Here is a 24,799-nt window from a genome sequence, read left to right on the forward strand (position 1 = left end):
CTGCTATGATGTATTTAATAATATTAAAGCGTATATTCTTTAATATCAAAGTCACACTGCCCCATGATTCCTGTTATTCCTGCCACAAATGAGAATTGCCAAATCTATCAGCTCAGCTTTTAAACACTTCCTTAAGAGATTTCTTTCTTTCTTCTTTCCATGTCTTCATTACTTTTTTTTTTTGCCATGAAAAAGCAGATGTTCTAAAGCTACAAGTAACTGAAAACCAGCAATATACACTCAAAGGCTGAAACCTAATATTTACGATAAGCTGATCCAATGAGAAATGTCTCCCCAGTGACCCTGGCCATGAAGTGGGAACCCGTGTGGTCACTGGTCCTGGTGAGACAGTTGTCATTTATCAGAACCCCTGCACTATGATTCTCAATTAGGGACTTTCCTGACATCAGCAGCTCTCCACCCACTTGATACAAAAAGCAAAATAAATATGAAATCCATCCTTACTGCATCACATTCCATTGGCTTTACAATAGCCATATAAAGTAGTTATTATGGGTTCCATAATTTATGTAAGGAGATTTGGACTTTTGGGTGGCAGTGGGCTCTACTTTTTGTCTCTATCACTATAGCAAACATTAAATTTTCTAATAAATCCTTCAGGTGGAAACCACTGTCATAAATATGTATTTCTAACTGCTAATGAGAACTAGAGATGTTTATATTCAGACCAATGGCAAAAACAAGAGAAAGACTGGTATTCCCTAGAAGAAACCATAAAATTCAGACTGTGGTAGGGACTTGACTAATTGCAGTACTAAATTGCTAACCTTGGACTGTTGGGGAGGAGTCTGCATGTTGTGGAGAAATCAGAGCCTCCCGCAAGAGCTTCTGGTCCAAACATGTTCTGTACATTCCATCACTTGCAGATTAACTTGATATACAAAGTCCTCTTTTAAAATGCAAGCATCCCTTAGAGGGTTAAGCCAGTGGATTATTATTTTTTTGGTACACCTCTCCTAACTGTGGTAATCTTCAGACGATTCTCTTTAATTCAATCTACTGAACATTTTAGTGAGTGCCTACTAGGTATAAAATAGAGTGCTACGCCAATTACGGGTAACAGAAACAAATACTGTCCAAATCCTCTTAATGGCGCCTCGGAGGAGATACTGCAGTTTCCCAACAAGAAGTTTTTTCAAGTAACTCAAGTGAAAGGCTCCTGCTCCTCCTTTTCTTCCAGAACCCTCTGGATCCTTCTTATTGTCCCCATTGAGATATTGCATGTTCAATTTGTTCCCCTAGCCGGCCCTGTCTATCTGCAATTTCTTAATCCCTCGGCTCCACGTGCCTGCTCTCCCTCTTCTAGAACCCTATTTGGGCCAGAGCTCTGGGCTTCCACTTGCCAAGAGGAAATGCTTCCATCTGTTCAGATGGAAAAGACTGTATTTCTGTAGGCCCAGCACGAGTCAGCCTGCAGATTATTGTTGGAGGGAACACTTATTCCCCAGTCTAGTAAATCCATGAGTGGGATTCCAGAAAGACTCACCCCTGTGGTTTTCCTCTCACCCCTCATTACTGACCACTCCTGACCCTGCTCCCAGTGGAATGGTTAATTGACTGTGAGTTGGGAAGAAAAAGTGGGCATACATGGCTCAGGGCCCTCTTTTCCTTTCTCTGGACTCACCCGTCTGCAGAAGGATGCATCTGTCTGTGCAGGGCCATGAGTAAGGGGTCTGCCCCTGGAGGTGAGACCTGTAATTGAGGAGAGGAGGTCAGATTCAATTCAGCAGTGTGTTACAAAGCCCATTTAGCCTCCACCAAAGCCATATTCTGTAACCCACCCTGAATCAGTGAAAAGCTGATGTTTGGATCTGTATGGGTCCATTCTCTGTGCCTACCTCTTATCTGTTCTGAATATTGCAAGGAAGAGGTCTATTTTTCTTTGGGGTCCCCCAAAGCTAGCACTTTTACACCTCCCGTGCTACAAGTGGTACTGACTCCACCCTGTGCTCCAGGTCTGTCGCCTGCAGCATTTACGTGGAGACATGTTCCTTAAAAACAGATGCAGGATCATTCCCTGGGCTGTTCTGGAAATCCTGCCTGGTACACTGCCATCCAATCCCATTCCTCATGGGAGAGATGCTTCTTTCTGGATAGAAGTAGGCAGAGTGATCTGATTAAATCCTTACTAATGAACTGTTAGGGAACTGATACTACATTCCCCTTCTCAGAAGTGTTCCCGGTGATTTTAATGGAGGATCACATGGGGAACTAGCTAACCAAACGTGATGCGTCACTGTGGCAGGATTTCAGGCATACCTGAGCCAGATATTTGGGAAAAAATCTAATCACCCTGCACTAAGGATGGAAAGCTTAAATGCTCACAGATACCAGGCAGGGAACAGAAATGACTAAAGCTTCCTAGTATAAGAAAACCACCAGCTCAAGCATGGTGATAACTGGCAGCTGGTATTTGGATCTGACATTAAGAAATAATACAGAGTGGAAGGGATTCAGGCAAGCCTGATACTGTGGGCCACAAATAGCTTCAGACAGTGTACAGCAAAAGCAGCTCTTTAAATTCTCTATTTAAAAGAAGCAGCCTCTACTCAGGGCCAAAATATTGTCGTCGTGTGGAATGGGGTTAATGGATCTTTTGCATTTTCAAAAGAAACAAGTCAAAAATGTGGATTTTTATGTAAAAAGATATGCTCCTTCGATGTTAGCAATGAATTCATTAAGAAAACAAGATCAAACAACAACAATAACAATAATCCCCACCCCCACCCGTATTGGCTCTGACTGTGTAGGAGGTGTGAGATTGTCCTCAGGCCCAAGCTGGCCCAGGGGTGTTCTTTGCCCCCTCTGGCCATCACTGAGTCTGGCTTTCCCTCTCCCCTCCCTTCCCTCTTATACATTAGTTAGTTAATCTCTGGCATTTCTAATTCTGATTTTTAAGATCACCATGGAAACCTTCAAGGAGATGAGTGTAGACTCATTTTCAATAGAATGAACTCTGGCTAGCTAAAAAAAGGCTTGTTTTTCAGCCATGAAGAGCTGCTAATACCACCCTGAACGTATGATATAACTGGTGCCTTCTGACGTTACTTAAAAAGTTGAATTATACCAGGGGAAAACAATGATGGAATTATTATAAAATTCAGGCTTCTTCAAAGCACACGATTTTCCACCATGGACTCTAACATCTTTAAAGCCTAAAACACCTGAATAAATCTGGGAGTAAGGATATATCTTTTAAATTACAGCCTTTATCAGCATTCCTGGTGTCTCTCTCTTCAGCCTCCCTCAGGGTTTCACCTTGAAACTTAGCAACTTTATCCTCCTTACAACAACTTATTCCTCCAAGATGAAACGGGCTCAATAACGTGGTCCAACTGAACTTAAAGGATGTTAATCTTAACAAACCAACATTAAGAAAAGGCAAATTCTCCCACTCCATTGGGTACCTGATGACAAGGCCCTCTAGGTTTTAGAGAACCTTAAGGAAATGTGGTCTGAGTACTGAAAAGAGGCCATGTGTGTACAAGGGAAGCAGGCACTAGTCTATTGGGATCTCATCGCGTTAAGAGCCTGGTCAGCCCCACAGCATGGGAGGGGTCCCCACTGCAGAGGGCGATGGAGTGTGATGAAAACAAAAGAGCAGTGATGACTTTCTCCTCAAAATCCCTACCAGAGAGGACAGCTGTATGGAGACTGGGTCCTAAATACCCTAAGCTTATGGAGACAAAACAAGCAGTTTGGGGTGTTAGAATCAGATACATTCAATGAAATGACTGGGGATCGGGGCCAAAGGAGGGGGTCCAACAAGAAGTATTTTTTCACTGACTTAAGCTGGTTCCTCATCTGATCCTTCAGAAGACAAGTTGTTTGGCTTAATGCACCTGCCTATTGGTGTTTGGGTGTGTATTTCTGTCCTCAGAACCACCAGTTAGTTGACATAATTTAGCCCTCATGGAGAGCTATGCTGCTTTAAAATGCATTTAGAATGATCAGTTCTTCAGAGGCATTTGTTTGTTTCAGAAATTGGTTTCCGGATACAGAAGCCATCAAACTTCCTCCCGGGTGAAGGAAGATGGGCTTAGAACCCAGTTGCATCTGGGCAGATTAACGTCTGTCTACCCACAAACCCAGACCAAGACATGGTGGGGAAGGGGAGGGACTTACGTGCTTTTCAATCCAGTTCAACAAAGAATTATTCAGAGATTCGTGTCTTAAAGGAGTTGATAGCTCAGAAGATAGCAGGCCATGACACACTGCGTTTGGTGGCTAGAGTGCTCATGCAGCCAGGCTTGCCTGGAACGGTCCTAGTTTCCACCTTTAGCCCCAGTGCACTGGTTACTCAGGAAAGCGTATCTGATGGGGAAACAAATGATATTTATTCCTTGGCTCTGACTGTCTCTCCAAGTAAGATGCAACAGCAAGGTTGTTGATGCTGCCAAGAAATTTCTTCAAAGCCCTTTAGAAATGGCTCCAGTGTTCATGCCATCCCAGCCCCCAAAGGAACGCAGCAGCTTTGTTCTGCAAGGTGTAAACCTGCCCCACCTCCACCATTCTCCTTGCGCACATCAGAACAGGGATGTCAGATTCAGCAAAATCTTAAAATAAAGGACACCCAGTGGAATTGGGATTCCAGAGAAACAATGAATAATTTTTTAGTATAACCTGTGTGTCTGTGGCTATGCTCCACGGACACCCATCCTGCCCACCAGCTTCCTTCCTCCCGGCCTGGACGTCACAGGGAGCCCAAGGGGAGTCCCTGCCTTCTCTACCCTCTTCTCCCAGAGTCAAAACATTTTCTTTTCCTGGGTGGAAGATGAAGGGCTGCCCAGGGAGGCCTGCTCCTGGAGGATAGGGGAGTGAGATGATGATTTTCCAGGAAGATGGAGAAATACAACCCTCTGGAAGAATGAGCAGCTTCTTGGAGGGTTCAGGGCTCTGACTGGAACTCTCAGTCCTTTGCCCTTATCATTCTTGCCTCCAGCCCTACAGGAGTGGGAATGTGGAAGCCCTGGTGGGACCAGAGCCAGGCCCTCCCTCCCGGCGGGTGTGGAGAGCAGCGTCACCTTCACCCTCACATGCCCTCAGACCCTGTGGTCTGAGGTGTCTGGGATGCGGCTGTGTGTGTGAGCCCGCCAAGGCCAGTGTTAAAGTGTGCCCGCATCTACCTGAGGGGATTCTAGGGCACACGCGGGAAAACATACACACCGCTACTCACCAAACACATTTCACACCTTGGGTACCGTTTGGGAGGGGAGAGAGGCGGGGAGCAGCGGGGGTGGGGGAAGGAGGGAGAGAGGAGGCGGGAGGAGAAGAGGGACAGTGCATGGGGAGGAAGGAGGAGGCTGCTTCAACTTCGCTGCTTCTCCTTTCATGCCTCCTGTGATTTAGTAACGTTTTTGATCTGCTGAAGCTGTCTTCCCTCTGAAACTGAATTCTGAGCATGCAAACTAGGTGGACTTTACTTTGAAGAGATCTATATTCAAAGATTATAAAGGTGAAGCTAGGGAGGCTGAGACCATTACTTGTCTAGGGCTCCCGGCCCCAGAAGGACTTGCTGAAGTTGTTTCTCTTCTCGAGCATGGTAGGTGAGTGCTGAGGAGGGACTGGGTGTGTGACTCTAAGGGCAGGTCACTGTTTTCCAACTGAAGGAATCTACCTAGCAGTGGGTCAGGACATAAATGGCGTGGTTACAGTCACCATTAAATCAATGAAACAGAATAGAATATGATAGAAAGAAAAGACTACAGCACACATAGTAAGGATCCACATTGTTTTGTAATCTCTCTCTCTCTCTCTCTCTCTCTCTCATGTGTATATCATATGTACATACAGGGCCATGATATAAAATACATTTATGTATTTCTTATGATGGGTCATAGTTTAAAAATTTTGAAAGCTCTTGGAGTAGGTACCTTTTTAATAGGGGCATGAATGAATACACGTTGTGCGTGGGGTGATGGACCCTGCTCCCAAGGTCTCCTAGCAGCTGGCAAAGACTAGGAAAGAGCAGAGACTGTGAGGAAAAAATAAGAGAGAGAGAGAGAGAGAGAGAGAGAGAGAGAGAGAGAGAGAGAGAGAGAGAGTGTGTGTGTGTGTGTGTGATAGTTTATTTTACAGAATTCTCGAGGAATTAAATGTGTACCAAGGAGTCCAATAGACAAATACACAATGCAAATACATATATAATGTGAAAGTAACAGCACATATATGCTTCTGTAGAACTCAATTAACCAAAGATTATATGACAACAACTTCAAAGGCAGAGGTTAACAAACTATAGCTCAGGGACCAGATCCATCCCACTGTCTGTTTTTGTAAATAAAGTTTTCTTGTAACATGATCGTGCCTGTTCATTTATGGATGCTATGGTGTTTCTGCCCCATAGTGGCAGAGTTGAGTAGTCACAGTAGAGACCGTAAGGCCCACAGAACCTAAAATATTTACCTTCTGGCCCTTTATAAGGCTGACGCTTCCTCCATGGCAATGCCTAATAACTCAGAATCACAGAGGTATTTAGACCAGCTGACACCCACTAGCAGTCTTCAGTCCTGCTGAGGCTCTTGGCAACACAGCCAGGGAAGGCCCAGACTGCCTCCTGACTGCAGGATCTCTGTCTGAAGGTACCAGGTTCCCTTGGGTCTACCTCACAGTTCTAACCAGCCCTCTTTTCTAGACAGACATCAATGTATATTTTCTCACATAGTTACACTGCAGGGAGAATAGGTAAAGCATGACTTTCTGAGGCTCAGAGATGGACCTACTAACGAGGCCAATTAAAGCTGGGAGTGTGAATGCAATTACTCCTGGGAGAGCACTGTGTCAAGAACCAAAGGGGCTACAGTGAATTTGACCCACATCTACCCATCTCTTGCCCTTCCCCAAGGGAAAGCACTGCCAGAAAAGAGATGGGGAGAGTGGAAAGAGCGAGAGCTAGTGTATCCACGAGGCAAGCTGCCTTCAAGTCTGTCTGTGAACTGAATAGACTCTGAAGCCTCCCATACCTGGACATACCTTCTGGGTTCCAAAGTGCAATGGAATGTCCTAGACTTTGTAGTTCAGCCCTCGTTTCATACATTTTTATTCCCTTCACCAAAGTGATTTGTTGAATCTGTCACTTGGTGGGTTGGGTTATTATTGCTTTGCAAGACTTTTTAGATTAGAAAGCTCACAAATCAGGAAAATCCTGTCAGACCGCGTGTTGAAATCGCTGGTTCACAAAGTTTTGTCACCTGCTCTAGAAACTAGAAATAGGACCTGCCTCTGGCAAAATTATGATGTGAATAAAGTTCGCTTCCCAAGTCCCCAGCCTGGCCCTTCTCTCTTCCTCTGGAACAGCTTTTTTCTCGCCATTCTGACCACCATGGCTCCAGCATCATTACAGGTTCACTGGCACAGGTGTTTGAGGCTAAGTCATGGGGTTCCCTTACGGTGTTGAACTTGGGGATGTTGGAGGTAAACCTCATTCTAACAATAGGAGGGTATGTTGCTCCATGGAGAAAGTGGTGAAAGAAACTGGGGGCAGGGAGGTCCACGTCACCATGAGAAGTCACAACATGCAGTTGGCATTCATTCCATCGATGGCTGGGAGGGGCCTGAGAACCTTGGCTGAAGGCAGACTAATTTGAAACTGGAACCTTCAATTAGTAATGAAGGGCAAATTCTTTGCTTGATTCTTGAGTTTAGTCTCAGAATGGTTCAGGGAACTTTTTTTTTTAGACTCTCAGTTTCCACTTCTGTGACACAGAACTGGTTACCACTGAGGGGTGAGGAAGACTATCAGTGGGAAATGCTTATTATTCTATTCTTTGCAACTCCAGAGCAGAGCCATGTGATAACCAAGATGGGAAATCTGGGTGTATGCCCAGAATAGTGGGAGAGTTTCTCTCTAGCACCTGTGTCTCTTGCTTGCAATTTCAGTCTAAAGTGGTTTAGGAGAAAGTGACCCAGGGACGGGGCTGACACCAGAATGGTGGTATCCATCAGAAAGGCCTTGAGGTGCAAACACACCTGGCCCAGCTTCTACTCTTGGGCTTCCTCCACTGGGCTCTGCGCCGGCCAGAGATTTCTGCCAGCATCATGGTTGCAGAAAGCCAGCTCACTGCGTGTCAGCCTTACAACCCCTTAAGCCCATAGGTCCTCTTTGTACCTGCCAGACACTTTTAATAATTCCAGCCATTTTCAAGGTCTAGCCCCTCCCAATACAGCACTCCAGGCTGGCTCTCCTACAATTCACGCTGCAAGCCTAAAATTTTTCTCCTTTTGGCACTTCTAAGGGAAGAGGTGTTGAAAAGAACCCAGCACAGATGGAAATGGGATTCCATTACTTGGTAAATATCTGAATGGCGTTTCTTTTTAATTCGATATGAGAGTTTTAGCACATTTAAAAATTTCCCTACCCTAATTATAAAACCCATTTTATTAAAGGTGCACACACCTTGCTTGTAGCTGGTGAAATTTTGGCTCTGAGGTGGGTTGCTGTGTGAGAATTCCACCCCAGGTGCTGTTTTAAGTCTGTTAGTAACTGGTTTAGCACTTGCCAGTTTCCCTCCCTGGGTAATGACAGAGACGCTAACACAATAGCAAAGCTGTTAATCCCAAAAACGTTACTAATAAGGCAAGCTGCCTTGCTGGAGGTTGCAGAGAGGATGGGAGATGGATGTGGAAATGCTAATACTCGAGCTCACACTCTCATACCCATGGATTTGTGGATAATGAGGAACGTACTGCTTTTCTCAAAACATCACAACTCAGAGCTTTCTCACTAATCACATGCCAACAACTGATGTTTAGTATTTAGGAGGCAGTGAAGGTGAAGAGTCAGTGTGGATGTGTTCACCCTGTGGATGGTGTGTTCACCTCATGGATGGTGTCTTCATCCCATGGAGGGCACTCAAAAGATTCTTGTGGTACACAACTTTCTTCATCATTTTTGACATGCTTCTCTATGTGATTTATTGCCCCTTTGGACATGCGGTAGATTCTGTAGATACTTAGTTGTGAAAAAGAAAATCAATAAATATGTAAGTGAAAGCAAACCCCTCTCAAACTGGGCTAGTTTCAGAAAATAGCAAAATCAAGGAGGCTGGATATTGTACACTTTGGGTCGAATGTAGTTTTGGAAGCATGATGTGGCCAAGTTCAAGAACTCTGAGGAGGTGGGAAGAAGGAGAGAAGTCATGGAAACTGATTCTTTCCTTTCCCTATAGAACAGGTGCAAGCAGCTGTGGGGGAACCACACAAACTTCAACTTGGATTTGGAAATAAAAACTGCACGGTGGAATTTAATCTTTACATAGCCTCAGTCCTAGCTCAGAATCTCCTTGTCCTGGACATGCTTAATATTTGGTAGATTTCACCCCATGATAGGTTTGGTGGTGGCGGAGGGGTAGCCACTGACCAAAATGATATATCTGGCTTGACACATAGTTCTGGAAAGCCATAAGGAATTCCTCAACGTAGTCATAAATTAGAATAATTTTTGGAAGCTTTCAAATAATATCAGTGCCTGAGTTCACCTCTGTAGACTGGGTTTCAATCAGTTTAGTGCAGGCTCCTGAGAACTATAGTTTCCAAAACTTTCCAGGTGATTCTGATGCTCTACAACATTTGAGAAGAATTTCTATGTTTTCCAGACTTAAATTTTTTTAAAGAAGATTGGCTTAGAGTTGTCAACACTTTACCAAGTAAGGAAAAAGAAACTGTTATCACCATCATTTCATCAAAAAGACAGATGAACACCGAGGAAAGAATTGGAAGGACAGATCTTTAAACACATTTAACTTTATAAAGACTCACTAAGTTGCCACACCCATGTTTATAGCAGCATCATTTACGAATGGTACCAAAAAGTGGAAGTAATCCAAATGTCTGCTGATGGAATGGACAAATAAAATGCGGTATGTCCGTATAATGGTATATTGTTTGGCCTTAAAGAGGAAGAAAATTCTGACACATGCTACAACATGGATGAACCTGGTGGATACTGTACTAAGTGAAATAAGTCAGTCACAAAAGGACAAATACTATTTCATTCTATTTACATGAGATGCCTAGAGTAGTCAAGTTCATACAGACAGAAAGTAGAATGATGGATTCCAGGGTCTGGGGGTTGGGGAGTTATTATTTAATGGCTATGGACTTTCAGTTGGAGAAGATGAAGAAGTTCTGGAAATGGATGGTGGTAATGATTGCACAACAATTTGAGTGTACTTAATGTTATTGAACTATACACTTAAAATTGTTAAAATGGTGAAATTCATGTTACATATATTTTATTCCAATTTTTAAAATTCACAAAATTGCCTTTATTGTTCTCATTTTGTGTGCTAACTGGTATCTGAAAGCCCAGGATAAAGGAATCTCTCAAGGCTTAGAGAGAGGAAGCACTACTGTGAGTGCAGCCCAAATGGCCGAATCCATTTACACAGGAACAATTCACAGTCGGAAAACCTTGCCTCCAGATAGACTGCAACAACCCAACCCAGGCTGCGTGATGGAGAGGCACTTCTAGATTATAAAACACACTGGCCATGCCCCTGGAAAAACTAAACAATCTCCTCAAACACACAAGTGCCCTAGGTCAGGGTCAACTTGTCCTTAAAAGTATTTGGTATGTTTTATGGGCAGAGATACCTAGAGGATGATGGACGCAAGAAAGTTTTCAAGAAACCAGAGATTTGGCCCTAATATTAGTTTAAGTAGGCAACAACAGCTGGTGATGCCTCATTTTTTCTTCACAAAGCAATAGAGCAAAGTAGAAAAGGACTGCACAGGGGTTAAAAGCAAAACAACTCAAGACCCACAGAAAGCCATTTACAGACAAGATGTTCTCTGGATAGTTAACTATTGGTGAAATTACAGGATTACATGAAGAGCAATATTGTTCTTTATTATAGTAGTTGCTTCTTATTAACACATATGTATGTAATATACATATATATGCATATATGTACATACATACACATATGAAATGGAGGTTTATTATGACTGGTTAGTAACTTTTTTAAAATTCAGATTAATCTGTTCTTAGCAACGCCAACCCTGAGAGCCTAAAAGGTAGGCCATATAACTGGAATTTATAATCATGAAATTTTTGTACTGTATTAAGAATCTCTGTGGGTGATAATAGAGCACTAAAATAGCTAGCATTGCATTGATGTTTCTCACTCTCTACATTTGTTTAATTTCTCTGCCAGAGACACATGCTTAACTTGTCTTGGTAGATTTTTGTAATGTGCCTTTCAAATGTAAAACTGTATTCAAGCATTCCAATTTTATCAAGTAGCAAAAACACCCAGGCTGTTGGCCAAAATTTGCATGTTTGTTACTGCATTCCATACCCAGATATTTCAGCGCTGAAGAATAAAAACAATTTTCTAAAATGTTATTGGATCCATAATTCTGGCAGCAGGTTAATTCACTTAGCCATTTCCATTAAAGCAGTAATTATTGGCACACAATCTTAGGAATCACCATGCACAGTGATAATCAATTCCAGTTGAAATAGCCTTTTTAGTTCAACAAATGTTTGTTAAGTAACTACTATATGTAATGCTCTATAATTTCTTACCTTTATCTAGCACTTCAGAATTGTGAAAATCATGTTCATTATCTCATTGGATTCTGACAGAACCCTGTGAGGAGGATAGCAGGTTAACATATAAGGAAACTGAGGTACAGAGAGATTAAATGCTCTGCTCAAGATCTTGGACCTCGTAAAAGTGATGTAGTCACAATAAAATCGAGATTTTCTCAAGCATATTCCAGTCTTTTCTGTGCTGCCCCACATTACTCCTCCTCATTGTCACCACTCATTGCTGGTGTTTATCTGAAAATATGCTCTGCTAGTCCTCTGAGTAAACTTTTTGTGCCAATTTGGCTTTTTTTTTTTTTTCTAGAATGCTCTGCAATCTCACTAAGCAACATGCCATGTGACTCAGATGGTCTTCTCATAAGCTCAGTTAACTTGCCTACCAGTAAATGCCATTCAATTCGCCTACTTTCCCTAACACTAATCATAGCTTTGCATGCCTCTTTCTTCCAGTGGGAGAAATGAGAGGGGAAGCTTTGCCTTTGCCCCAGTGTAGGTGGTGTGACATGATGTGCAGAGGAGTCTGAGAGTCAAGAGACCTCAGCTCTGGTCTTGGGTCTGCTACTGACTAGACATGAGATGTTGGACAAGGCATTATGCCACCACAGCCTTAGTTTCCTACCACATAGGAATTGTGATGCCTTTTATGACCTTCTCAGAAGGATGAGATTAACAACGAATATGTGAAGAATTTGAAGGTAAACTCTATATTAATGTAAATATTGCCAAGACTTTTTGGTATTCTGACTACCCTTAAATGTGGGGGGATAAAGAAACTTCCTAATGACTGTCCTGAGTCATATATTTATATGGAATGAACTAAAAAGGATCCTGATTTACAATCTCTACTTCCTGTTCATTAAGGAACTAGTGATAACTTTTAACAAACGTGACTAGAGGAACCATCTTTTAGCCTTTTCTCCCTGTCCCAGATCTTACTGTTTCAAACCTTCAGCATTAAGATGGCTGTTTTTTTACAAGTCTCTTATTAGTCACAGAAAAAATAATGGTCTTTCTATGTGCATTTGCCACTTTTTAAGAACTAAAACTTTACCAACTTACACCTATGAAAAATTCTTTCAACACACTCTGCAAATGATTAGTGACAGCTTGACTACTTGTCAATAAAATGGCGGCATGATCCTTTAGCCCTGTGTCTCTCAAACCCCAGCTTTTTTTAACCTGCCTTCTTTCTACCTTATTCAGTGTCTTCTCTGCTATGAGGTATTGGGAAGCACATTTTAAGTCTCTTTTCATGGAAAGAGTTATTTGCTGCTTGAAGTACCAGCTGAAAAAGATCACCCACTGCATTGCACCATATCACCTCCTGTGTTACACTTGAAACTCACCCCTGGCACTCATCACTCAGAATTAATGCAGGGAAATAATGATTTAATTATCTCCTGTTCAATATTGTGAAGTTTCTGCTATTTCTCTCAGGATAGAACTGCACCATAAGAAGAAAGCCCTTTGATGGCCTGGGGTTTCCTTGGGTTGAGAATCATGTAAAATATTGGCCAAGAGTTTTCCTCATCTCCTCCCTTCTTTCCGTAGCTTAGTTTGGAAAGCACATTCTCTCCACCCCACGGCTTGAGACTAAGGAAATTTGTCTCCACTATTTGGATTATGAACAGCTTAATTATCTGCAACTGATTGCACTTGTCTTCGTGAAGGTCTGTGGGTAATAGGAGCACTGCTTTTTCTCTGCCCATCAGACCATGACTGAAGAGTTGTTCAATAACTCATCCTTTCTGGTCACTTCCAAACAAAGGATTCTCTCAGGAAGAAAAATTCCTAAACAAAGTCTCCCTCAAAAAAATTCAAGACTGTATGATTTGACCTCTGGGTCTGAGACCAAGATTGTGTAACTCTAGGAAAGGCAGCCATGAGCAGTCTGTCTGCCACACATTTGTCTCTTCAAAAACAGAATGGTCTACAATGTGATGGGGAAGGCCCACACTCCATTGCCTGAATTCTTCCTCAAGCTGGCTCACAGTTACTCTCTCAGGGAGAAAGGATCAAAATATTAAAACAGTTTGACACTTTTCTGTGATGTGCTACCCTGGGGTCCTTGCATCCTTGGAGGCAGATTCCAGAGGGTCAAACAGAAAACAACCTAAAATGGGCATCATCAGGATTGTAAACTAGTAAAAGATGATCCGAGCCCTCAGTGAGCTGCTGTCATGCAGCCACGTGGAGAGCTGGTCACACTGACTTGTCACCAGGGCTCTGGAGCTGTGGGTCTCCAGGACTGTGAGGTCACAAATAGGGCTGTGTCAGGGGGACTTAAAGGTGGACCTAATATCTACTTTGTATCAGGTCATTTCCTGGAGTTTCAGAACTTTCCACTGTAATCAAAATGATCTGATAGATTCGAGTGACTTTAAGAATCTTGTGTCCGACCAAGTTCATGAGGCATAGAAGAAGAATTAACCCTTTTTGCAGAGAAGTGTTCATGGAGAATTCCTCTGGGAGAAGAAGGAGGTCGGTGCTCCAGATACACAATAGACAAAGCAACTAGATGCACTATTTTTCCATGGATGCTTGAGGTCTACACTTACTGCTCTGACTCAGTAATGCTTCCTCTTTAATACTGAAAAGGGTCCCAGTTTGGTAGGTGAGTTATATGGTCACCCTAGTTAAGTGATATTTGGATATTATTCTCCCAAAGGATGGGTTCATTGACCTTGCACATGGTTCGTCAGGCAAATCGCCTGTTTGTGTAAGAAGAGCTATAAGTGAAGCCTTCTGTTAAAGCAGCGCTGGCTACAAAGTCTAAAAGAGAAATTCCCACCCAGCTAATCAAACCCCAATGTGTGAAGCCCCAAGGAAATGGATGCCCAAGGTTTCTGAGATGAAATTTGTTCAACTCACCTTTCGCTTCCCTTTACAACATGAACATAGAGCCAGGGAATTCTGATAAAAGGGATAGCTGAAGAGCCATTCATCACCTATTATCTCTAGACCAGGAACAATACACAACTCTAAAAGTAAATGGGAAGAATTGGGAACACCGCAGATTTGTGGAACAATGAATTCCATTGTTTGAATACCCAAATCCATAATTGTTGCACCTGTGCTGTTTCTAGCCAAATTAATGAAAGAAATGCCGTTTGGTGTCATGTCCAATCCCCTATCCCCCGCACCCCCCCCCCCCCAGAACGCCCTCTGATGCAGGTACATAAAGGTCTTGTAACAGAACTTTCCTGTCTGAAGATGACTGGTATCAGCTGAGAGTTTCTTATTTCAAAATATACTTTGAGTTGATACATCATAAATTTTTATCATTGGACACAATTCTCCATTTTATTGGGTATTGCACTGATATTAAATAAATAACAGGTTAGTATCACTAGCATAAAAGGAATCTAACTTTGATCTCAAAGTAAAATATGAATTTTTTATAAGACTAACACTCAAAAAAAATTCAGGGAAGGGAGGGGTGAATGTCCTACAGCAAGAAATTAAAATTGGATACAATGATGTTTAAAAAAAAAGGTTTTATTAACTTTAGATTAAACAGACATGAGGTATTCAATTAAAATGATTTCTGAGGTTTTAAAACCATCATGTTCTGTGATTAATATGGTAAATGTATGTTTGATTGAAATATTAAGCAGAAGGGAAATAAATAACAGAGTTTTCAAAATATATATTCTCATTAGTAATGCAGGTCTGAAGTAAAAAGTCCAGTAAAAATATGGCTTGCTTCTAAGAGATGAATAATATTATTTACAGAACTCTTTTGAACAAGTCAGGATGTTCTCATTTGCATATGTAGCCTGATTGGTGAATTATGACCCAGGATTCCAAATCACTGTTCTCTAAACTTGAGCCCAGAAACATACCATGTAGGCCAATCTCCTTTCTTCTGCCTGTTTCTCTCACTCTCTCTACTATGAAGTCTGGACTTGGGGGTGGTGGTGGGGGACATCTGGATGGAGTAAAGATTACAGCTTCATCATGTGAAAACAACTGGGTGAAAAGCAAAGGCATTTGTCAACTGAGTATTTGGTGCCATGTAGGGTTTTAAATTATTTTTAAAGTCCTGTCTGACTGGATTTAATCCATCAATCCACTTGAGGTTTTTTATTATTATTTTTGACTATGTAAGTGAAGACCACAACTAATGTGGGGAAACAAACACTAGGAAGAGAAGAAGCAATGGTCCAGTTCAAGAGGAGAGCCGAAGGGAGGAGCAGCAATCAACTTTTAGCTGTAAACTTGCCTCTGAATAGGCCACACAATCTCCAAATAATATGCGATACACATATAACTTTAAATGTCCTGCTCTAACACCAAGCAGCTATTAAACTCTGAACAAGTCCATATGACCTCTTCAGTTTTTGGTGACCCGACCCACAAAATAAGGGCATTCATGCACTTTTCATTCAACCAATATTCTCTGAGCACTCACTGTGGGTCAGGAACTGTAAAAGGCCCTAGGAATTGAATGCTGAGCAAAAAATGGGCACAGCCTTGTCCTCATGGAGTGACCCCTCTAAAGGAAGATATGGTCGACTGTGAAACAAGCACACAGACAACTGCAAAAACTGCAACTGATCCAAGTGCTACTGCACAGAGGAGCAGGTGCTGTGAGAGTCTACAACGGAGGACCGGCCTCATCAGGGAGGTTAGGAAGAGGCGTTGAGGTGAGATCTAAAGGCTTAACTAGGTAAAGTGGAGGTGGAGGGTACTGCCCTCAGGTGGAGGGCAGGATAGTGAATAGCATGTGCAAAGGCCCAGTGGTGGGAGGAAGCAAAATAAATATGAGGGACTGAAACCAGGCCAGCGTGACTGGAGCCCAGAGAGCAAAGTCGAGTAGGATGGAGATGAAGCTGGAAAGGTCAAGTAAGGGTCAGGCCATGCACAGCTTTGAAGACCATGTTACACAGTTTGGATGTTTCCTAAGAGCCACTGGAAGGTCATTGAGGAGTTTTAGACAAAAGGATGATATAATCAGAATTGAAACATTCACTGTGCCACACAAATTCCCCTTCAAAAATGAAGAATCTGTTACCCCAGCTGCTGAAAGTACTGCCAAGCAGTCCTCAGCTGTCCAGTCCCTTCAGAAATTGCCTGAACCGCAGAGCCACGGTGACCAAGGTTATGTCCTTTTCACCACCAACCCCTTCCAGCCTGATCAGTGCAGGGGTATAAAGACGAGGCCTGTTGCTCTCAGCTTGGGGCAGCTCTGAAGGGTCATCCCATCTTCAGAAGTCCCCACAGTGTTAGCTGAGGCTTCAGCTGAAACTTCACTGCAGCACCAACTTCTCCCTCCGTCCAAGCTCACTCCTTTCCTTTCCACAAGAAACACTACCTAATCAACTTCTTGCATCCTAGTCTCCATCCCAAGTCAGCTTTTTAGGAAACCCAACCTGTGACAGTCTGGAAGTAACAGGAGAATGATCCAGAGAGGGGTTGGTGGTGGCAGTGGCAGCCCAAGTAGATAACTAAAGATGGAGGTAGCTGGGTATAGGCTGATGGAGAGAGTCAGAGGGAAAGTGGGCAGATCTAGGAGACATTTAGGAAGGATTTGGTGATGAAGTGGAGGTGGGGAAGAGTGATGGTGGAGAGTGAGAAAGCAAGGGTGATGTCTTGCTCTCTAGTGTGTATAGCTGGGAACACTAAAAAAAATGTGGTGTGAGTGAAAGAGTACAAGTTTCCTCTTGGCACTTGTGGAGCTGAGACATTCCAGTAGAGTTTGGAAGAAGGGCATTGACTATAGACTCTAGATCACTGGAATATGTGTCTAGATCATAAAGCCAGCCATGAATGTGGATAGAGGGAACCATTTAGAGAAAGAGGATATACTGCAAAGAGAAAAGGACATAGCTCTAGGCCTATGGGATTAATCTCAATGTCCTTTCCAGTTTCAATAGTCTCTATTTCCACACCTCCATGAGCTACGTTTTAGAAGTCATCACCTGTTTGAGAATTGTGCACAATTTCAGGGGGTCCTACACCTCTAAGCTTATCCCTAGACCCCTTAGTAATTCAGTCTCCAGGTCATAAGTTCACACTCTAGAGAAAGCCTCTGCTTTTGTAATCCTATCATTTCCTCAGTGTTTTATACAAACTGTGTTTTGATGTTTTAAGGCTCTAGCTGAGAGCCATCTTGATGGTCCAACAAGGATTTTTAAGCAACACCAAGTACATGAAATACCTGCATTTCCTCATCATGAGGCAGAGGTGGTACCTATGCTTATCGACAGTCATATTCAGGGTTGCCCTGGTGCAGAGGAAGAGTAGTGGGTTTATGCCACAGAAGAGGGATTGGCAAATCTTTTCTGCAAAGGTCCAGATAGTAATTATTTTAGGCTTGTGGGACACATATGCTCTCTGTCGTGTATATTACTTCTTCCTTTGAAATACTCCTTTCAAAATGTACAATAAAATCCACTCTTAGCTAATGGGGCATAAATAGATTGTGGGCCACCACTGTAGTTTGTTGACTCCTGCCATAGAAGACAACCAACTCGGCAGTGAGACCAATTAAAACTGCATCTCTCCTCCCTTGAGCATCCTAGCATTTGAACTTGGAGATAAATAGTCTTTAATCTTCTGAAACCTCTATTTTCTCATCTGTAAAATATATAACATCTACCTCTTTGGGTTGTTGTAAAGCCTAGAAATGAAGACTATTCAGTATCTACCCATATACCCGGCATGAGGAAATTATCTCATTAATGAGTATAATGGGAAAGACTACCTTGTTTCTAAAATTTTCTTTTGCATCAGAATATCCTGATAATAACAGATTCCCCCCCGCAACCCCACCCCTGCCCAGGTTACACCTGAAAACATGTTTTTCTGGAACACATTAGTTATCTGCTTACCCTGCTTGTCAATGGCAGAAAAATCCAGCTCCTCCCAGATCCTAGCCACTGCTGACATGGGAGTGGAGGGGAGACCTGGAAAAACGTCACACATGCTGTCACTCCTTGTTTTTGTGCCTTCGCCTGATGACTGCAGCCAGATCTAACTGACCTGGTCCACCGTGTTGCTGCTCTTGCCAAAAAAATGTCACGTGGCCCATACTATTAGCCCCACACTGGCTCTAGTATTTGTTGCTCAAAAATTCCACCCATCAAGGCAGAAGGTTCCTCTCCAATCTACACTGCATGAAGGCACTTATCTTCACAGATCCGGGCACAGTGAAGAGGGATTGTCCCATGCCATATCACATGGAATCTTCCCAGCTTCCACTTAAGGCCACAGGAGTCCAAAATCTCTTCCCTCCTTCCTATCCCAAGGGGAGTGGTCTTAACAAGCCTTCCAGGCTTGTTTCACCCTCTGGGGAAGCTTCATTTCCCTTCCTCCTTTCCCCATGAACAAATTCTACCGTACGTCCTTTCACTTCATTGGACTACAAATATTACAGCAGCTGCCCTGCCTGTTCCTTTAGATCTAGATCATATTAGGTAAAACCCATAACTGCATACTTTGGAAGGGCAAATCCTCCTAAAGATTTCTGTGAATTCCTAGGAGTAGGGAAACCAGATTTTTATTCTCAGGGTCACTTCAGTCTGTGAGTTCTTGCTTTTGCATGTACCTCATCAATGAAACTGTGAAACTCTTTTTTTTTTTCTCTTTACACACAGGTACACAAATATACTCACAAAATATATTTGTGTGTCTAGTGGATGTGAATGAAGGTTTGGAGAAAAAGAGTTTTCACTGCAATAATGAGCATGATCATGATTTTAAATGAAATATTAGACACCCCCATTCTTCAAATGTGCTTTGCCCCCTTCCCATGTAGAAATCTCACCAGCTCTTTATCTCACAAAGAACACAGGTTCTTGTAGCATCTTCTTCCCTCCACCACACTTCTCTACCCATCTATTCTCATCTCTCCCTTTTCTCTCAGGAATAAAACACAAGTTTCTCATGCAGAGCACTTCAAGGACCTTTTTTTAAAATCTGGGCTCCCTTTGAAACTGTTGCCCTCAGAGTCTCATCTTCTACCCCAAACAGCTTGATAAATTATTTTCCCCAAATAATGAGTTTCCTCTCTGAGTGATTATGCCAGTAGCTAAAATAATAAAAATTGTCACTCTCTTACACTTACGTTGTCTGGCTGGATTACACCTTTAGTTTTCATTTTCAGCCATTAATACTTTAGTTTAAATCAGTTAATAAGATGAATTGAACAGAGCAAGAAACAAGAAAACAGAACTAAGAAAAAGTGCATTTTCTCCGAGGGAAGAAGGCTAGGGAGAAAGCGCAGAGGGGAAGGTCTTTGGAAGTGCGAGGGTATAGATCAGACAAAATTCAACAAGAATGTACTGTGGGGGGCAGGTGGGGAAAGAAAAGCAAAACTATACACAAGAAGATGGGAGAGCACAGAAAAGGAAATGTATCTATTTTGCCCGGGGCAGGACCTCAGTTTAGGTGTTGCGTAAGTATAGTAAAATCCTTTGGTAGAACACACATTCATGAGGACAGGGGAGTTCCTCCTTTGATGTGGAAACAACTATTGAGAAAATCCATGACTCCCCTGCCCAAATCTCCTGATGTCATAGCTGCTCTGCAAGCCTGTTTTGGCTCTGCCCTGCAAGGGTGTGAGGACCCAGGCGATGAGGGTTGGAATGTGATTGAGTACTGAGGCTCTAAGTTGTACAACTCTAATGACACACCACTGGGGTACAGGGGGCTGGGGGATAAGGCGGAGGCCATTTTTGTGTGTTATTTTCTGGAGTCTGCTTTGGAATTTTCCCATATTTCTCTCTACTGAACAATAGACATTATCATTTTCATATGTCCTGAAAGTTGAAGCAAGATGTGGAAGATTCGATTGTTGAAGAGCAGTATTCTCTAGCTGCACTCTTCAGAGATTTCCAGCACTTTTGGAAAATGCATCACCCAAGAGTTTAGTCATTGGTGGTGTCTTATTTCTAGGGATGGCCTGATTTCCAATGCACTCTCCCACCCCAGTGGATCTGCTTGGCTGGGGAAGCTCCCACTGGCTTCAAGTGGTACAGAGAGTAATGCCAATATACGGAAGAATGAAGTCAGACTGATGATGAGTTTCTATCATCTTCCCTAGGTCTGTGTCATCACTGCAGAAAGTGAGCTGCTTCTGGGAAACTGATATACTAAGAACTGTTCAAAAGACCTAGGAGCTGGATCTGGAATTTTGACTGGAAGGGGTGTTTCATAGCTAAACATGGTGTCCAGTCAGCTCTCATCTATTTTCTGAGACAGTACTGACTTCAGTTACCACGTGTTCTATTGCAGCTTTGCAATTCCCTTCCCAACACTAAACCACACATACTAGTTAGCAGTTTGGCTCAGAACAAAAGTCATATTCACCCTTACCATAACCTTATGTAAAAACTTCTATCTTCTCTATTATTATAAAGCGAGGTTTGGGGAAACCCTTATTTGTCAAGCATTGAATGTCTTTTTTTTGGACTCTGAAGATTTTTGCAGACAGCAATGCCTGTCATGTGGCCCAACAGACCATGCTCCATTCAGATGTTGCTGACTCACGGATCTCACACATCCAAGATTAGTAGATGGAATGTAGGAAAATGCCTACAGCGGCAGCCAGACCCTTGCTAATGAAACCATGGCAGTGACTGCATGACTAGAAAACCAAAAGTTCATTTATTTTCATGAAGCTTTCATCAGACATTTAGCAGAGAATCTGGGGTGAGAGAAGGGAATGAACTGAAAAAATAGGCAATGTGATACCCAGACAAGATTCCTAGCTGGGGTCCAGCAGAGCTCATGGGCCTGATGTATTCAAATTGACCATTGACTGAGATGTCAGAAGGGCTTCAATTTTATGGAGCAATTGGTGCTATGCTAGATGGAAATCAATACCTGCAATCTAAATTTTGCATTCTGCGTGTTGCCAGTAGAAGTTAGATGTCTGTTTCTCTTTCTTGGACTGATTTTCTTTCTGCAATCAACATAATGAGAAAGAAAATAATGCTTATAAATGAAGTCAGCATATAGCACTGGCTGAGCCGGAGGAAGTTGGCAGCTGCAGAAATTCTGTTTTCAGTTTACATTAAGCGGCATTAATTGCACTGCTATGCAACTCAGTATAACTACAGAGTCGTGGATCAAAATTCTGTTCTTATTTAAGGGGCGAGTGTGGCTATTGGGTGCGGAGGCCAGGTCCCCTTGGTCATCTCTCAGCAAAGGCTGTATCTTCTAGCCCTAGGACCTTATTCTAGGCCAGAAGTGTTGAAGTTCATCCCCTTGGCCAAGAAGCAAACCAAGTCGGGAACAGCACAGGGGCACCTGGTCTACCAGGTAAGCCAAAGCCATTTCCTCTCTAACCCAAAGAGTGAGGTGTGTGGATTGTGTCTTAAGCCAGAAACCTTTCCTGTAGGTCTTAGGGCTGGCTTTGAAAATGAGGTCACTACCAAGTTGAGATTTTCTGATTTTCCTGTTAAGTCTAGTAGCATTACAGGCCAATGCAACATCTAACAAGAATGGCCAGTCTGTGGTTCCACTTGTGAATAAGGTGAGACAGGCTCTAATAACTCCTGGCCAGGTAATGGGAATTTCTCAGCACATCCCTGCTAACCAAGATGTCTTGACAAGAGAGAAAGAGTGGTATTTTAGCCTCCTTGCTACCATTAACCAGCTATGGGGCCTCAGACAAGGCAAGCTGTTAACTCTCTGACCCTCCCACCGGTGTTTTGTAAAGTGGAGATAGCTTAGCTGCCAAAAAGTAAGGGCCTAACTTAGTAGAACTCTAAGTTCTTCTCAGCTCAAAATCTGGGGTCCAGGTATATTTTTGGTATGTTTCTGAGGGTGGAGACCTTGATTTTATTTCATTATCCTCAGTACTTGGGACATGGCAAGAACTCGTTCATGATGGATTGAATAAATAATTAAATAAGTATAATTATAATGTTCAAGAAAACTATATTCTTGCAAATAACCCACAGTGAAACTACCCAATTTAACATATGTTTTGGCAAAGAATGAGATTCAGCCAGACGGTTCTGCATACCAAGGGGCCCAGCCAAGGGCAGAGTTTTCAGAAGCAATGAGGAAAAAGTGAACAGATGGGGACACTCCTACCTTTCACAGAGCTTGCGAGCCTGGGAACACAGGCAAGTATGCAGTTACTCCCAGAAAAGCCAGGCTGTCTTGTTTGTGCAGATTAGTGAAGACTTAAGGCTATCAGAAATGATCATTTTGTAGGTATGAACTTGCCTCCTCCCTCTTCAAATCCCTTGAAACAATGGTCCTATAACATCAGAAGAAAGATACATTAACTCATTCCAAGATTATGGGCAACTCTGTGTGATTTGGGTACAAGACCAGCAAGGATAGATGGAGACTCCTCCCTGATGCTCAGATGCAGTGCAGGTCCTTGGAGCTATGATCTGATCTGTGGAAAGAGGAGGGGATCCTGTCCCAGGGAGCACTCAGGAGGCTTGACCATCAACTGAGAAGCTACACAGGGCCCAGAGAAGTCTAAGGCAGTAGGGTCCTGTCAGGGGAAATGAGCTTCAGCAGACGGAGGCAAGACATCAAGGTGTATTTCAACCTATTAGTGACAGCTCAGTTATTGTGAGGCTTCCTTGGGGACCCATTTTATCAGCTTCCTACCACAACTATATTTGGGGTTATGTGCTTCCTGTGTTAATAGTCAGACATGCCAAGTCAAGCCTGCTGCATACAGGTTACTCTGACACCAAGGCACCTGGCCTAGGAGGTGAGTGGGGACTGAAATCCAGGCTGGTCTCCACTCGCTACATCACAGGACGCAGTCCTGGGTGTGTTCCTCAGTGGGATACCGTGGCTAAGTCACTTATCCTTGGAGCTGCATCTGCCCAGAGGAAATGTTTCCTAATTTGTCAGGTCAGGGCGTTATGTGCCGATTAATCTCCACTTCCTCCTCCCCAGCCAGACCCATTCATTGATCTTCTCTGCCCTGTTCTGTGCCCCACATGGTGGCCCCTACACAAAGCATCTGAGACTTTCTTACCTTCTGGCTGCCAGTGGGGTTTGGCCACCTGGAATCACCAGTAGGAGATGAGACACCCTCCCTTGCACATGCTCCCTCCCTGACCCCCCGTGGTTCTGACAGTGTTTGTGGTCCTGCTGGGCAGCCTCTCCCACACAGCTCTAGCTCTCATTGGGGTCTAGCAATGCTATTCCCTCCCTTGTTCTTTTAGGCCTGTGGGTAATAAAGGCCCTCACTGTTGCTAGCCCCTGGGTGCCTCATCAACCCTTGTGGGTTCCCTTCTCCCTGGCCACACCTCTGTAAAAGGCCCTTTTATTCAATTCTGTTCAATTAAATCCTTTTGCCTCCATCTTCTCTTTCTGGTTGGAACACTGACTGATAGAGGGGACCTTTTTCTAATCTGCACAGATGGACCACATAGGCTAGCAGAGACCACAGGTGCAAATAGCACTTTGAAATTCAAAACAAATATTTACCATGTCACCTATGTAAAATGGTAGCAATTATCATAATACTTATTTGATAGGGTTATTGTGAAGATTAAACGAGACATATAGAACGGTTTGCATAGTGCCTGGCACAAAATAAGTGCTCAATAAGTGGTAGTTATTTTTCTTAACGTGTGATCATTGGAAATCCCACGTAGCCTTCAGTGTTCACTCAGCTCTCCCTTCATGCATGAAGCATCTGCTGAGCACTGTAGTTCCCACAATGACTGCCTTTCTCTAAATTTCTATCATATTAATTGTCTATAGAATTAATTTGGCTTCATATACTTTCATCCACTGTTTTTTTAATATCTACTATGTGCAAAGTACATAATTCAAGATATGTTTCCTTCCATCAATGAGAACATGGGCATAGAGAAAAACATTTATTGAGTATACACGGTGTGTCAAACACTGTTAGGCACTTTCCATGTCCTTTAAATTTCATAACAATTCTATGAAGTAAATACTGTTAGTCCAATAAAATGTCCAAGTCTCCTGGGCAGTAAGTGGTAGGGAAGGGTTCAAATATGTGTCTTTTTGCTGCAAAGCACTAAGAACTCTTCAGTCTATTAGACGAGATGACATATAACCAAGTAACTATAATTCGAGATAGTTATATGCTGCCTTATCATTAGGAAAATTGTGTGCTAGAGATGGACAGAGAAGATGGGCATTAACTCCCTGCCAGGTGTTTATCCAATACCATTAAAAGATAGAGGCTAAGCCCTGGGATGTGGAAAGAAACACAACCAATCCTTGTTTGGAGGGAATTAGATTCTAATAACTGAGCCA

General features: G+C 42.8%; 1 long non-coding RNA gene across 2 annotated transcripts in view; it reads right to left on the minus strand.

The window, feature by feature from the left end:
- Nucleotides 1-1,629: 1,629 nt before the first annotated feature.
- LOC141276390 (uncharacterized) overlaps nt 1,630-24,799 on the minus strand; it is a 50,038-nt gene continuing 26,868 nt past the window's right edge. The window contains exons 1-3 of one of the 2 annotated variants that reach the window (XR_012325887.1): nt 11,552-11,609; nt 4,147-4,335; nt 1,630-1,713 (exon numbers count right to left, since the gene is read on the minus strand). This is a non-coding gene — a long non-coding RNA (uncharacterized lncRNA). Of the gene's footprint in view, nt 1,714-4,146; nt 4,336-11,551; nt 11,610-24,799 lie in introns of those variants that run through there. The other variant, XR_012325888.1, reaches the window with a different exon arrangement.

Source organism: Tursiops truncatus, chromosome 14 (assembly GCF_011762595.2).
Source record: "Tursiops truncatus isolate mTurTru1 chromosome 14, mTurTru1.mat.Y, whole genome shotgun sequence".
In the NCBI taxonomy this organism is placed as follows: Eukaryota; Metazoa; Chordata; class Mammalia; order Artiodactyla; family Delphinidae; genus Tursiops; species Tursiops truncatus.